Raw genomic sequence first — 16,212 nt, 5'->3', positions numbered from 1 at the left:
AGACATAAGGAAATAGATAGGAGATAAAACATAGGAAGACAGAACAAATGTTGAGACAGCCAATTCACTGCCCCCTTGAGAGTACTCTCTGGGCAGTACTTAGATATTGACTAAATTTCAAAGTCCATTTCTGAACTCCCCCTCCAATCCCATAACCAGCCTATTTTGTCCCATTTTCTCCTTTATTTATTTAAAATGCATAGATTGTTAATCCAATGCAAGGCCCTGACAACACAAAGATAAGTGAAGTGATCAGTGACTGGTCTTGTCTAAAAGGGTTCACTTCTGGTGTGCCTGTGTGGCTCAGTCAGTTAAGCATTTGACTCTTGATTTTAGTTCACATGGTGAACTCAGGGTTGTGAGATCAAGCCCCACATCAGGCTCCATGCTGAGGGTGGAGCCTGCTCAAAATTATCTCTCTCCCTTTGCCCTTTCCCCCACCTCTCTCCCAAAAATAAATAAATACATAAATCAATAATAAAATAGGGTTCACTTCTGACTCTCAAAGTTGGTCAGCAAGTGTCCGAGCAGGGGCCCTAATGTGTTTTGCCACTGTTGGGTGTCAGTGTTGTCTCGGGCATTATGACCTCTCTAAAAGTAAGAAAGTGAGTAACATCATTCTACCCACCAGAGCTCAGGGCCTAGTAAAGGAGACAAATAGGTCAGTGGACATTATAACCCAGTGGGGCAAGAGCTACGGGGAAGAGAAGTGCCAGAGGCCATGGAAGCTGAACCAAGGGTTCTTACCCCTGACCAGGAGTCAGGAAGGCTTCGTAGATGAAATGCCCCTTCATTTGTTCATTCGGCAAGTAATTCCAGAACTTCTATTATGTGCCAGACATTGCTCTAGGTGACAAGATATAGTGATGAACAATAAACCTCTGATATCCCAGGGGGAGGAGAAGACAGTAAACAAGTAAGAAGCAAATAAATCATTTAAATAATTTGACAGATGGTGTTAAGTGTTGTGAAGTACACAGAGCAGAATGAAATGAAGGAGAGGATAGGCAGGGAAGCTACTTTATAGTGGGTGGGCAGCAAAGGCACCCAACTATCAAGACAAGCCAGCCATGTGAAGACCTGGAGGAAGAGCATCCAAGGCAGAAGCCAGGGCAAAGGCCTAAAGTGGGGACAAGCCTGGCCTCATCGAGAAACTGGAGGAAGGCCAGCATGAGTAGAATAAAGTGGTCAAAGAGTCGACAGAGAGGAAATGAGGGAGGAGAAATAAGCAGGGCCAATTCCCAAGGGCCTGGTACAGACTTGGGATTTTATCCATAGAGCAATGGGAAGCCACGAAAGAGTTTAAGAAAGATATTGTTGTGCTCTGATTTACATTTTTAAAAGGTAACTCTGGTCAAATGAATTGTTCACCACCCAAGACTGTGAGCATGTCTCTCTCTCTCTCTCTCTTTTTTTAAATAAATCTTTTATTTTGGAATAATTTTAAATTCTTAGAAAAGTTACAAAAAAAGTACAAAGACTTCTTATACTCTTCACCCAGTTTCTCCTGTTAACATCTTACATAACCATGGTACAGCCAGCACAATGAAGACATTTATACTGGCAGACTGCCATCAATTAAACTACAAACTTTGTTCGAATTTTTTTTAAACATTCTTTTTTAAAGATTTTATTTATTTATTTGACAGAAAGAGATCACAAGTAGACAGAGAGGCAGGCAGAGAGAGAGGGGAAGAATCAGGCTCCCCACTAAGCAGAGAGCCCGATGTGGGGCTCGATCCCAGGACCCTGAGACCATGACCTGAGCTGAAAGCAGAGGCTTTACCCACTGAGCCACCCAGGCGCCCCACCACTTTGTTCTTGAATTTTAATAGTTTTTCGACCAGTGCTCTTTTTCTGTTTCAGGATCCAACTGAGAAGAGTACACTGCATTTAGACCCATCATCTTTTAAATATTCTTTCTGTATTTGAGGAAATACCTCAAGCTAGCAAAAGCCAGAATCTGCTTCCCTGGTTTGTCATGATAGATAAGGGGGAAGAGTGGGCTCAGGCAGGCTGCTTCTGGAGTTACCTGGAGTCACTGAGGCAAGTTATCTAGGCAAGGGATGTAGGAGCCTCCTCAAAAGAACCGGGTGGGAGTCAGTTTACTCAATATAGTCACATCTCTTACTGTCACCTCACAAAATAATGGTAATTTTAATACCTCCAAATTAGGAAGAACACAGGCTCAGAATAGGCATTATTTCTACACTGAATAAATTTAGCTTTATGACAAAACTAAAACAATACTTTAAATTTTCTCATTTTTATCTGAGAATTTCTCATTTTTATCTTTATGTGGACATATACCTATCCAGCCCCACAGAGTCTCATCTAGGGACAGTGGCCTCAAAAAAAAAAAAACAAAACCCCAAAACCCAAAAACCTATGTGGGAATGCAAACTGGTGCAGCCACTCTGGAAAACGGTATGGAGGTTCCTCAAAAGTTAAAAATAGAACTACTCTACAATCCAGCAATTGCACTACTAGGTGTTTACCCACAGGATATAAAAATACAGATTTGAAGGGGTACACACTCCCTGATGTTTATACCACCATTACCAACAATAGCCAAACCATGGAAAGAGGCCAAATGTCCATCAACTGAGGAATGGAAAATGAAGATATGGGGTGTACACACACACACACACACACACACACACACACAGAGGAATATTATTCAAGCATCAAAAAGAATGAAATCTAGCTATTTGCACTGATGTGGGTGGAGCTAGAGTGTATTATGTTAAGTGAAATAAGTCAGAGAAAAAAATAAAACAGATGAACTTATGAAAAAGGGGGGGAAAAGAGAGAGGGAAGAAAACAAACCATAAGAGATTCTTAACAATAAGAGAACAAACTGAAGGGTGACAGGGGAGGTAGGTGGGGGATGGGGTAGATGGTTATTAAGGAGGGCACTTGTCCTGTTGACCATTGGGTGTTATATGCAAATGATGAATCACTCAATTCTAGTCCTAAATCCAACATTACACTGTATGTTAACTAACTAGAATTTAAAAAAAAATTTTTTTGAAGAAAAAGCATAGAAAAATAACAACCAAACCTGTGGATTTATAAAATGAAAATCACTTAATCAACAAACATTCACTGAACACCTTGCGTATTTCAGGCACTATGCTAGCCTCTCGAGAGAGAGATCTCCTGACCTGCTCGAGCCTATAGCCCTATGTGGACATCAGAAGAGTCCTGGTTTTAGAAGCATGCTAGGGACTGAGAAAAGCCGCATAATGAATTGCAGAACCTGTTCAGAGATTTATTGCTAACCCGATGGAGATGGTGATTACAGGCAACGAGACACTGATGTGTCGGGTGCAAAATGAGCACAACAGTTGGGAGTGCCTGGCAGGAGATCGTATCTGGGATGGGAAGGGTGGCCACTCCTCTTCTCGGGGAAAAAAAGCCTCCTGCGAGAGGTGAGGTTTCCAGGGTAATTGAATCAGAGGAAATGGGTTTTGAGGCAACTTCAGTTGTGTCCACACCTAAACAAGCAGCCGTCTTTCTTGAGCGCAGTATCTCTTCCCTACTCTTTCCCTACTCTTTCTTGATCATTTCAGTAGGTCTAAATGGGGATTCAAAGGTTAGAAAACAACCTGGTAGGAGATCTCAGACCAGAAGATAAAAATCTTGATTCTAGTCAAGATTAAAAAAATAATAACAAATACTACTGAGCTCCTATAGTAAGCACAGCAGATCCAGACGAAGAGCTACTCAGCTGCCTCCTCCCCAGCAGCAGAGGTAAAAGCCAAGGGCAACAACAACCAAGTGGTGCTGGGGTCACGAGATGAGTTCCGCTCACAGACATCCGTGAGACTGTGCTCAAGGCAAAGCTAGGCCACTGAAAAATAGGCTTCTTGCTTCCTTTTCCTAATTGCTGTAATCCGAGAAGCAGTGGTTACTTTAAATAGTGGCTTGGAAGCTTCTTGCATGAGGATATTCCGAGGTGCTTAGTTAAGAATGAAAAACAGTGAGTCCCTGCCTCAGGCCTCTTAAATCAAAATGTCCAGAATCTGCACTTTAGAGAAGCTCTCTGAGTGACACTGACCTATCTAAAACTCTGAGAACTGATGTCCTAAGGGCCCACTACCAATCTTTGGATGGCCACAATGAGAGAGAAGTGAAGGGACAATGCAGATGACTGGGAGAAGGTCTTGTAGGTTGAAACAGGTAGAGGCAAGAAAGAGCAGGGGCATTTCCCACTACCATTCCTGTGCCCCGCTTTGTGTCCTTTTTTCGGTAATCTCATATGGTCTGTGGCAGCTCTGTAAACCCTATAGTTGTTATTGCATAGCTTGACCCTTCCAAGGTTATGTCCACCTTGGTTCTCTAGAGTCCTTTGGGCTAAAAACTTCAAAATCCAGGTATTACTCTCAACACTGTCCAACTTTCACATAGAAGTTTCCAGACAACCTCAAGCCAATCCACTGGTTAAGAGAGGCTCTAGAATCTAGACACTTAGAGGGCTTTGTCTTTGGACATCTTGTCCCTCAGCTTCCTCCTCTGTACAGTGGGTTCACTACCAGAACCCACCTCATCAGAATGTCGTGAGCAGCAAATGAGGTCACCTGTTCAAACTCTCAGCTCACGTGTGAGCTCACAGCTCACGTGTGATAAATGTTACTTCAAACATACAAACAGTCAAAAATACTGTCCCCGCCATGGGGAAGCGCCCATAGCACACTCGGCTGACAGAAGAGTCACTGGGTGGGGGGGGGGGTGTAGAAAAAGAAAGATGAGTTTATTCACAGAGAACTGATGATGCTATATGGAGAATTCAAGTTGCTGTGCATGGCTGGGTGAGAGTGACACAGTAGAGGAAATGGGGGGACTCTGCTCAGGAAATAGGGGGACACTGCTTGCCCTGGGCAGGGGGGAAGTCATGTATGATGCAAAAGGTAAAGGAGGGAAGTAAGAAATTCATTGTCTGTGCGTCTGTCATCCTGGATGAGCAATAGAGATCATAAGAATTCTCAAGTCCAGGCTGCATCATTAGATGAAGAATAAAAAGGCTTATTATTAGGGGAAATTGATGCTTTGTGAAAGCAGAACTTTTAGAACAAAGAGAACCAGACTGACATTTTGTGTAGCTGGGAAAGTGCATTTCAATCATGATCCATCAGAAGCCTTGGGGCCTTTTGTTGTATTGGTCTCTTGTCCCATTTTCTCCCCCAGGCTCCAGGCTGAACCCTGGAAGGGTAAGGAGTGTATGAAAAAACTCCTGAAGGAGGGTTTGGGGAGGGGGGAGGATTTCTTGTCCAGGAAATACACACAATCTGTATTTTGAAGGGTTTCATTTGAACTGCAGGAAAATACGTCAGAGACGACCTTAACATTTTTTGAAGGAGGCTGTTCAGGGGCTGGAGAGGGCGTGGATGTTAACTATCAGGATTTAAACATAGTTCAAATGAAGGTGAGTGACTGCGTTACCTTGGGGAAATTACTTAACCCCTTGAACCTCAGTTTCCTCAGCCGTAAAATGGGATGGAGGTTATAACCGACCTTATGGGGTTGTTGTTAAAAATGAGTCAAAGTAAGCATGGGGAGGTACAGAGCAAGGTCTAACAGAAAGGGCACTCTCCTCATCGATGTCATTGTTGTTACCACTCCTAACAGGTTATGGGAGCAACAAAGGAGCCTGGCAAATAATTAAGCTGTTTCCTGGCTTAGAATCATTGAAGCCCTGAGAAAACACACAGATCACCCGTTTCAACCCTAATAACAAGGGGAGCCATCACCAGATTTATTTTTTAAGTTCCTTGTCTTTTTTGAGAAAGCAATTATTCCCAGGGCTGGAAGAGTTCACATCTCTCTCTCTCTCTCTCTCTCTCTCGTGTGTGTGTGTGTGTGTGTGTGTGTGTGGTGTTATGTTAGTCACCTTTAAGTTAAGGAACGGTACTGTTGTGTCAAGACAGATCGATTCTGCACAGATTTTGCCTGTTGCCCCCATTGCATCCCATCACCGGCAACTAATTCCTTAGCCTCATTTCTTCCCAAAGTTGGCCCCCAAGGCACAAATGGCTCAAGAAGGAATAATTCATATTGTTCTTTCTCAGGTATTCCTGGTTTTTTAGCCCCAAGTATCGCTGTTTCCATGTTCTGGTTTGTGGACTGCTTTGAAGGTATTTTAGAAAGAGAAGAGGTGTGAGAATGAGAGTAAATGTGCAAAAAATAATCAAGGACCATGATCCAAAAAAAAAAGAAAACACATTCTCTCACTCACATACACACTGAATCATTCTGTGAAACCTCATGGAATGCCCACTGTATGGCAGGCTCTGTGCTAAGAGCCTAGAAGTTCCCAGCCTGGAAGTTAGGTAGCAATAAATAATGATAGCAGTAGAGAGGGAGGGGCACCTGTCACACCCTCAGGTTTGGCCTTCTGGTAAGATTATGGGACTCAAGTCCTGTTAACCAGCCTCAGGAGTAGGTAGTGAACACCCAGGGATATCCCAAAGTGCCTCTGTGTCCCTCACCTGGCTCCATGCCTCAACTCCCTCATTAGTCTTCATGTTGGAATAAAAGACCATCCCCTTGCTGAATGCCAGTAGGTCTAGAGGACTTCATCATCAGCCATGCCAAAACCATTTGCTTAATTCCCTTAACAGAGCTTAACAGTTCACAAAACATTTCTATGTTTATTATCTGTTGGTAAGACAGGCAGTTTTGTCCCCATTTACAAATAAGAAAGTTAAATAATTAGCCTGTGGCCTCACATTTCTTTTTATTACTATGTCAAGTTTTTATTTAAATTCTACTTACTTAACATGTCGTGTAGTATTGGTTTCAGGAGTAGAATTCAGTGACTCATCACTTACATCTGAGCCCCACTGCTCATCATCGCAACCACCCTCCCTAATGGCCATCCCTCATCTAGCCCATCCCCTGTCCACCTCCCTCCATCAACCCCCAGTTTGTTCTCTATCATTAAGAGTCTCTTACGGCTTGTTTCCCTCCCTCCCTCTCTCTCTTTCTCTCTCTCTTTTCCCTTTCCCCTATGGCCTCACATCTCAAAGGTAACTGAGCTGGGACCTGAACCCAGGTCTTCTGATTCCAATCTAGTGCTCCTCAAAGCCAGCCAAGATCATCGCTACTTCCTGGCACCTAAGGTCAAGGTACTCTTTCCTCTCAAAAGTAGATACATCATATATGTGATGGAGAAAATAAACTTGAAATAGAGTTAACATCCCACACTGCATTCTTCAAAGAGCTCCAAGGAAGGAGGGGCTGAGAGCTCTCCTATCCTCTGATGCTCACAGCAGAGACTGCCCAGTCCCTCAGGCACCAGGAAGAGGTCAGATTATCGGGGAACAGCTAATAATAGTGACCAGTTCCTGGAAGCTTACCATGAGGCCAGCACTGGGCAGCATGTTTCAGCTGTATCACTCCAAGTCCCCTGCCTCACCTGCTGCCACCTGTGCAACCACAGCCCCTGTCACTGCCATTATTTAGGGACTTCTCCTCATCAAGAGGGAAAACCCCAGGGAACAATCCCCTCATGTACATTAGTATCTACTACCCACCCATCCTCGTCATCCCATAAACACTGTGGCCTGCATTAAAGCACTGCTGTGCGGCCCAGGATGTAGCCTCTTGGGAAGGCTAACAGACTTGGGGTCCCTTAGATCCTCACTGTACCCCTGGACCCAAGTCTACCTTCTGTTACCTTGGCCTCTGAGCCACTGAGTGTCCCACATCACCAGGTGAGAAGAGATCCTTCAGCTCACGGCTCTAAACCCTGCCTCACAGTGGGTGAGAAGTTCTTGGAGTCAGGCAGGGTGGGATTCCTCATAGTATCTTCCACAGTCCCTGTGACCCCATTTTTTTGCCCAGGCCCCATGCAGAGGGCCCTCCCTTCTCTCATAGTCCAAAGCTATATAAAGAAATTGGGAAAAGCTGAGAATCTAGGCCCCACAAATCAATCGAAACTTGCTGGAGAATTCTGTAAAAGAGACAGCTTGGGGAGGTCATGCAGGAGTGGTGCCAGCCCAGAACTCTTAAAAGCAACCCCCCACCACCACAGAAACAATAGCTGTCATTCCCTGAGTCCTCACATGCTTACCTAATTATCCCTCATAAGCACCCTCTGAAATGAGTACTATTACTGCCTTCAACTTAGATAAGAAAATGGAGTTCAGATGGTCACTTGATGAGGTCATACTCCAAGCTACAAAATCAGGAGATGCGCCCCCATCTACCTGACTACAGAACCTAGACTCTGAACCCTAATTCAACATTTAGCCCCAGGCCTGGCCGTTTGTAAAGGTTTGAGATCCAGGTAGCATTTCGAATTTCTTGCATTTCAAGTGCTCTGAGAAGCAATGATAAAGGAGAGTTTAAGTATTGGGTGGGTGGGTGGGAGGGAGGAGGAGAAGCTGTTAATTTTAGATCTGTAATTCAGACTGTTCATTAGGTGGCAGAGGTGTCACCGTGCCCTTATCTTTGCCATCCACCTTCTAAAATAAAAGAGTCAGGGCCTATGATTTCCTCAGTGGGAAGATCCTTCTTTGACATACTTAAAAACCCTGGGGATGATGAGACTTTCTATTAAAAAAAATCTCTTTGGGGCACCTGGGTGGCTCAGTGGGTTAAAGCCTCTGCTTTCGGCTCAGGTCATGATCTCAGGGTCCTGGGATCGAGCCCCGCATCGGGCTCTCTGCTCAGCGGGGAGCCTGCTTCTTCTCTCTCTCTGCCTGCCTCTCTGCCTGCCTCTCTGCCTACTTGGGATCTCTATCTGTCAAATAAATAAATAAAATCTTAAAAAAAAAAAACAATTAAAAAAAAATCTCTTTGGAGATTCTGGCATGTGGAAGTCTCCTGTCATTTTCCCCAGTTTTCCCCAAACATGTCCTCAACACCTAGTAGAAAGCAATAGGAGAATATCTCAGAAATTTGGTTTTTGAGCCTGTCATGCCTCAAGGGGACCAGACTGATAAAACTGCCAGTGGGATCTGGTCAGTCTGGGCCCCTCATTCCTGTGGTCTGGGTCATACAGATGCCCTTAGCAGAAATAACTTGTAAACTCTTACCCCCTAAACACTAAATTTCTCCTCCTCGCTACTTTTTTTTTTTTTTTTTAAGATTTTATTCATTTATTTATTGGGGGAGGAGAGGGTAGAAGGAGAGGAACAAGCAGATTCCATGCTGAGTGCCGAGCACAACATAGGGCTGATCTCACTACTCTGACCTGAGCCGAGATCAAGAGCCGCATGTTTAACCGACTGAGCCACCCAGGAGCTGCCCTCCTCCCTACTTTTATCAGTTCTACATAAATTGAAAATTAAGTAATTATTTCACATAGTCAAAGTAAGGACCCTAAAATTAGAATTCTAGCCAGCTTGCGGTGTCTATCATATTGCCCCTGCCCCACAAGACAACGGATGATAGTAGCTCACATCCATCTGGTGTTCAGTGTGTGCCAGGCACTGTTCTCCAAGTGTGGCCTAGGAATTGGTTTGAAATGCAAATTTTCAGGCCCCACCCCAGATTTACTGAATCAGAACCCCTGAGGACGACAGAGGCCTGCAATCTGTTTTAACAAGTTTTAAACGAATGATTCTGGCGTATTCTAAAGTTTGAGAACCCTGCCTTACTTTACAGAGTCCTCACAAACACTGTAGAAGGTATGGGAATATTGAGCATTACTGTTCCCATTTTATAGAGAAGGAATCTGAGTCTCAAAAGTACTGTGCTGCCTGCCCAAAGTAAGTAGTGACACAAGGACTGGAATGCAGGTCATTCTGCTACCCTAAATATGCTTCCCTACCGGTGAAAAGGAAGCACGACAGGGAGTCAAGGAGACAAATGGCTAGTCCCCTGGAAACCAATTAAAGGAAGCTTCAGTCCAGGGTTGGGAAAAAAAATTAACATCTATGGAATAGCAGTTATGTGCCAGTCACGATACATAAATATCTCATCTCATTTAATTCTCACAAAAGCCCATGCCAGGTGAGCATCCTGAAATCAGATCAGGTCAGGTAAGCAACTAGGCCAGGCTCTCACAAAGCAAGGTGCAGAGCAGAATCTGAATCCCGCTTAGTCTGTCTCTAAAATCCTCCCAGCCTTCCGGGAGCACACATACACATTCAGCATATTCACACGTGTCCTCATGGCTAGGAGACCAGAAAACCAAGGCTGAATACATATGCAGCAGTAAATGAGATCACCCTGCTCCAGGGGTGAAAAACCACCTTGACAGCAATTGTGTGACTTTCACAGCGTCATCAATCACCCCGGCTGCTCCTCCCCTCCCGTCTTCTGCTCACAAAACCACAGACTTTTTCCTTTCACCTTCTGAGACAGGGAAGTCAGGTTCTCACTAAACTGAACGTGTTTCTGCTCTTCCTATTAATTGCATATTCACCTACCCTTCCAGGGAAGCAAGGCCCTTCATGGGCAAGGACTCCAAGAATGAGATGAAATATCAGTTGAAACCCTAGTGATATTCAGGGAGGATTATCATAATGTTATGGATGCTTTTAACCAGCATACAGAATACATACACACCCTCGAAACTGGCGTGGAATCTACCAGCAACCTTCTAAGCTGATGGCTTAATTAACTTGCAGGCTCTGTATGCCATGTCATGAAATGTCTCTAAAAATCTAAGAGCACAGGAACGTATAAAATTTAGAAACTACAGTTTCTCAGCCATCATTCCGTAGAGGTTTGTTTGTTTGTTTGTTTGTTTTTTAAGTTCATTTATCTTTAAGTAATCTCTGCACCCAAAGTGGGGCTGGAACTCACCACCCAGAGATCAAGAGTCACATGCTCTCCTAACTAAATCAGCTAGGTACCCTTAGAGGCCTTTTGTTTTTGAGAAACAGAAAGTTACTTTCCCTTTTCACTTAAATATACAGTATTTCCCCCTTGGTTCATAAAATCGAGGAAACATAAAATGAAAACTCTGGGTGAAAATATTTGATATAAATAGGTAAAACAGTTCCAAAACCTTTGTAGCCTAAAACCTGCACATGGCTCTCAGCTGCTTTCAGGATGAAGCCCAGGCAACCCAGACTGCTTCATCAAGCCCTTGTGATCAGGGGGCTGCCCACACTCCAGCCCTGAAGCCTGACATGCCCTGCCCCAAACACAGTGCTCAAGCTATAGGGAATACAGATTGTTCCCAGAAGGTCCCAGGTTCTTTCCTGCCTTCAGGCCCTCACACCTGTGGGTCTCTCTGCCTGGAATTCCCCACTCAGGCCAGGTGCCACCTCTTCAGAGAAGTGTCCCCAATTTCCAGGGCCGTCTCCCACAGCTCTGTGTGCTGACCCTCATCACATTACTTCTCACCCTATTTTGTGATCATCTATTTACTTTGGTATCACCTTCCAAGTTGCAAGCTCCAGTGAATGTTCCTGTGGCCCAATACCAAGAAGGCACATAGTAAACACTCCAAACATCTTTGTTGAATGAACAAGTGAATGTGTAAATTAATGAATGATGATTCTTATGCATTTTCCCAGAAGCTCCAGATACACCAGGAGAGATATGATTATTCTCACCCTATATCTTTAAGATTATGTTTCCACTCCCCGAGACTCATCTAGTCCAACAGGGTCAGAAATATCTCAAGGCCCTAGTCCACAACATTATCTAGATAAGCCCGTTATCATGATCTAGATCTATCTAGATGAGCCCAGGGGTATCCACCAAATTCAAGATTCTTGAGATCGGTGACAAAACCAAAGGCAGGCAACTCCTGGAACTGGTTCTTTTTTTTTTTTTTAAGATTTTATTTATTTATTTGATAGAGAGAAATCACAAGTAGGCAGAGAGGCAGGCAGAGAGAGAGAGAGGAGGAAGCAGGCTCCCTGCTGAGCAGAGAGCCCGATGCGGGACTCGATCCCAGGACCCTGAGATCATGACCTGAGCCGAAGGCAGCGGCTTAACCCACTGAGCCACCCAGGCGCCCTGGAACTGGTTCTTGTCTGAACTAATCTGGAAACTCACTTTGGTTCAGAACTTCTTAGCATTAATGCCAGCGTAAATACGTTTTCAGTCTTTGTACCCGGGTCTGCGGGGGTGAGGGGGCTGTGCCCCACCCCCACCCTGATGCCCGTGTGCAGGAAGGTCTAGGATCCTACCTGGCCTGGGAGTGGGACCAGGGCCGCACGCACTCCTCATCCTCAGGTCTTGGACACACCGCCGGCCGCAGGGTCCCTGGCAAAAAGACGACCCTTCCAGACCTAGGCCAAGACCCGCCCGAGACAGGCGGCGCCGGCACGCTGACCCGCTGACCCGGAAGGGGAATTTCCGGTCCACCCACCGGAAGTGAGTGTAGCGCTTAGCGGAGGACCCACCAAGGATCCCGGTGACCTGGGTGCAGCATCTACAGATTTGTCACCTTAGGAGTTGAGGACTTTCTGAGCTGAATACCTTTCCTGACAACAAGGGCAGAGCCGTACCTGATACCCGAAGCACATTCTGGAGGAGTTACTGAGTGACATGATCTTGGCCCCATTCCCAGGTCGGGGGTCCTCAAGCCTCGTTGTGGCCCCTGAGCATCCCTCTCAGTTCTTTCCGAGCCCCTGCTTGGGTATCTCTGCTGTCTGCTCAAACTCAGACCCTGCTGAAAACCCGCTGAGGCGGCTGTTGGTGCCAGAGGAAGGTGAATGCCAGCAGGAGGCTGGGAGGGGCTGGGACCAGGGCTATGGACCCCCATACACATCTCAGTCTCTCCCTCCAGGTCGCTGGTGCAGTTGCTCAGAGTGGAAGTTCAAGGTTCCACCTTTTACCACCTTTTCCCAAGACTGCCAGGTCTTCCAGCTGATTGTCTTCTGCTTTAGGGATCCATGGCTGGTGGGGTCAGCAGCAGGGCATAAGACAGGGCCTGGCCAGCTAATAAGACTAGGAGTGCCCTTGACAAGGCCATGACCAGCTACCTGAGGCTTGTGGTGAGCTGCCTTAAGGCAGGCTGGGTAGGGAGGAGAAGCTAGTTCTCTACAGGGTAGATCAGTTCTCTAGGCCCAAAGGTTGGGGCAGTGCCAGATCTACTGGGCTGTGAGCCAGAAGCTACTTCCTGGCAGTGGTCACCTGTCAATGGCAGGTCTCCAGTATCAGGAAAGGAGGCATGTTTGACCAGGACCCTTTCCTGGCATATCTGATGGTCTTCACTGAAGGAAGCACCCCAAGCTACACCCTCTGTTTCTTGGTGGGGAAGTCATGATCCCAGTGCCATCTGTGGATCGAGAGGCTTATGATGCTCAAGGTTGTTCCCACGTGGCTCAAGGGCTCTGTTAGATACAGCCCTATCAGGGGATGCCTCCTTACTAGAGATCACTGTCGACCTGCACGTTTCCAACAGCCACCCACTCTCCCTTCCCTCCACCAGTACAAGGCCTACCTGTAGAACCTGGTGGAGGAATGAATTTCTGAGTCACTGGGGAGGCCTGAGCCCTCACTCCTCATTGTATAGATCCCTTGCCCCTCACCTGGACCAATAAACTGGTTCTTGCCATGGGCAAACAAAGAAAAACACCCTCAAATATAAAGCAATGTATAGATAGTACAGGGAAGACCATACTGTGATATTGTCCCAAAATATGATTCACCAAACATAACTGTTGTAAGAATATTTTAGAGGTTGATAGGCAGTGAGACTGCAAGACAAATCCAGTTCACAGATGACCACTTACAATATATATATTTTTTAAATATTTCTAGTGGTTGCCCCAAAGTGAAAATCAGGAGGTTCATGTAACTGAAATATTTTCATGGAGCTTTCAGGATGGCTGAGAAGTAAATAGAGTGCCACAAAGTAGCATGAAAAGCACTATGATTTATAGGTTATCAGGCAAAATCCAAAGATCTGCCAACTGATTAGCTGAAGCTGATCAGTTGCTTTCATGTAGGGTGTGTTCTCAAGGTTGTCACAGTCCCTACGTGACCCATTTCTAAAACCAGTCTGGCCCCCTTATGCATCTGAGTTTGCAGTCATTGATATCAGTCCTTACAAAGCCCTTCTATAACATTATGAAAACATTCTTTTCCATTATGTCCATGTCAGTGTATACAACTCTACCTATTTATTCCACTGTGTGACTATATTATGATACATATAACCAGTCCTATCCTGCTGGATATTTCAGTTAGATCCATTTATCTTCAGTTACAAGCAACAGAACAGTAAATACCCTTGTTTATATCTTTGCAAATTTTGTGGGCATTTCTCTTGAATAAAATTCTAAATGGGAAATTATTAAGTAAGAGGAACACATATTTAAAATTTCTATAGATAATGCCAGAATGGGGCAGTAGGTTTGGAATCTAAGCCTTTTTTTTAATCCCAAGCAAGGGACAAGGAGTGGTTGAACTTGGGAGACTAGCATCAAGAGATGAACTGTCTACCATACTTCATACTCCAGTACTCCTATCCCTAGCTAATGGCTACAAAGATGATATTGCAAATGGACCTAGCAGGATAAATATATTTAGAATTCTAGCTGAAAAGTTAATTCAGTGCATGAATTACAAACTGGGCATGAAAAACAAAATGAAGTAACAAGTCTGGTTATATTTATGACATTCTTCAATTCTTATTAAGAACCAAAGGATTTTTTTATCCAAATGTGTTTATGAGTTTTTAGTTTTTTGGCATTTTTATTGTCTAAAAAGGAACTGCCACCTGTATTCTCTCCTTTTGTGTTTCAGGTTTATTTCCCTTTCTGTTTTTAATAGATTAACCTGATGTTACTCTGTGAAGGGGACTTATGTTTCCAAGGCTTGGGCTCTCCTGTGTGGAAATAAAGATAAAAATTTCCAATCAAAAGTGCAATGAAGTATTGATTAAATTAGCCTCTTTTTTATTTTATTATTATTTTTTTTATTTGACAGAGAGAGATCACAAGTAGACAGAGAGGCAGGCAGAGAGAGAGGAGGAAGCAGGCTCCCTGCTGAGCAGAGAGCCCGATGCGGGACTCGATCCCAGGACCCTGAGATCATGACCTGAGCCGAAGGCAGCGGCTTAACCCACTGAGCCACCCAGGCGCCCCCTAGCCTCTTTTTTAAAAATGATAAATGCAGCAAATGGGATTACTTGATGGTTAACAGTGCAGTCTCCCTGGGCATAAGGCCTGACTTCCCCAAATACTGGCTGGGGAAAAGCATAACCACTCTCTACACCTCTGTCTCCTCGTCTAGTAAGATGAGAGTGATAATAGGGTTATAGTTCCTTGCACAGAATCTGGCACAAAATAATGTTAATTGTTATTATTTATTCCAACATAATAGCCAACCCCACCCCCTCCTAAAGTTCTACAGGGTGCTACAGTGCCCACGACCAAATAAGCCTCTGGGCAGCTGTTCTGTGAGTTGACAGTCATGTCATGGCCAAGTCGGAATGAATAACTCCTACAGGGAAATACACCAGGAGTTGGGCTCAGTTTTAAACTATACTTTAGATGCAACGTGCTAGATAATAAGAGGCCTGGTAAGAGACTAATAGCTGACCTTTACTGAGCACTTATTCTCTGTCACACTCTTTGAAGCATTTTATGAGCATTTTCTCACTCTATGCTCACAATAATCCTATGCAGCCAGTGGTGTTACGACCATCGCTGTTTTCCAGATGAGAAAATCAAGTATAGAGTGTTTAATCAACTTGCTGAAGGTCACACTCTTGTTTAATAAGATGGCACAGACCTTCTGACTCCAGAATGTATGCTCTTAACCATTAGAATAAGTTAGAAACAATTGCAGAAAGAGATAAATCACAGGTAGAACAAAAGAGAGGAATTCAGATGCTGTGGCCTGATATCCTTCAAGCAACTTGTATGCAGCAGACACTATTCGAAGTGCTACCAACATATATTAGGAAGTTTATTCCTTACAGCAAACATATAAGTACATTTTACTGATAGCACTTTTATGGATAGGCTTAAGCTGTTGAGTACTCAGGGTCACAGAACTGTTAGTGATAGAGGTGAGTTTCCAAAGCATTCCCAAGCTTTCTCCCTAGGAATGCGTAAGAATTCCAAACACAAGTGAGTCATCCTCCTCACTCAGCAAATATTTATTAAGCACTTACTGGTGTCAGGCACAAATGAACAATACAGGAATGGTTCCTGCACCAGGGAACAGAGATTATGTAGAAGAGAGATATAATTTATAAGGCCAAATGAGTAAATAACATAATATTATATAATTAATGTATAATTAGCACCATTACAGGGCCCAAGAAAGGTCTAATTGATTTGA

At 44.4% G+C, this 16,212-nt stretch overlaps 1 pseudogene; it reads left to right on the top strand.

Moving 5' to 3' along the window:
* Nucleotides 1-12,462: 12,462 nt before the first annotated feature.
* On the top strand, nt 12,463-13,384 carry LOC122890196 (annotated as a pseudogene).
* The last annotated feature ends 2,828 nt before the right edge of the window (nt 13,385-16,212 follow it).

The sequence above is a fragment of the Neovison vison genome, chromosome 1 (assembly GCF_020171115.1).
Source record: "Neovison vison isolate M4711 chromosome 1, ASM_NN_V1, whole genome shotgun sequence".
NCBI classification, from domain to species: Eukaryota; Metazoa; Chordata; class Mammalia; order Carnivora; family Mustelidae; genus Neogale; species Neogale vison.
Note: the sequence above shows the minus strand (reverse complement) of the source record. Positions and strands in the feature narration are given on the sequence as shown.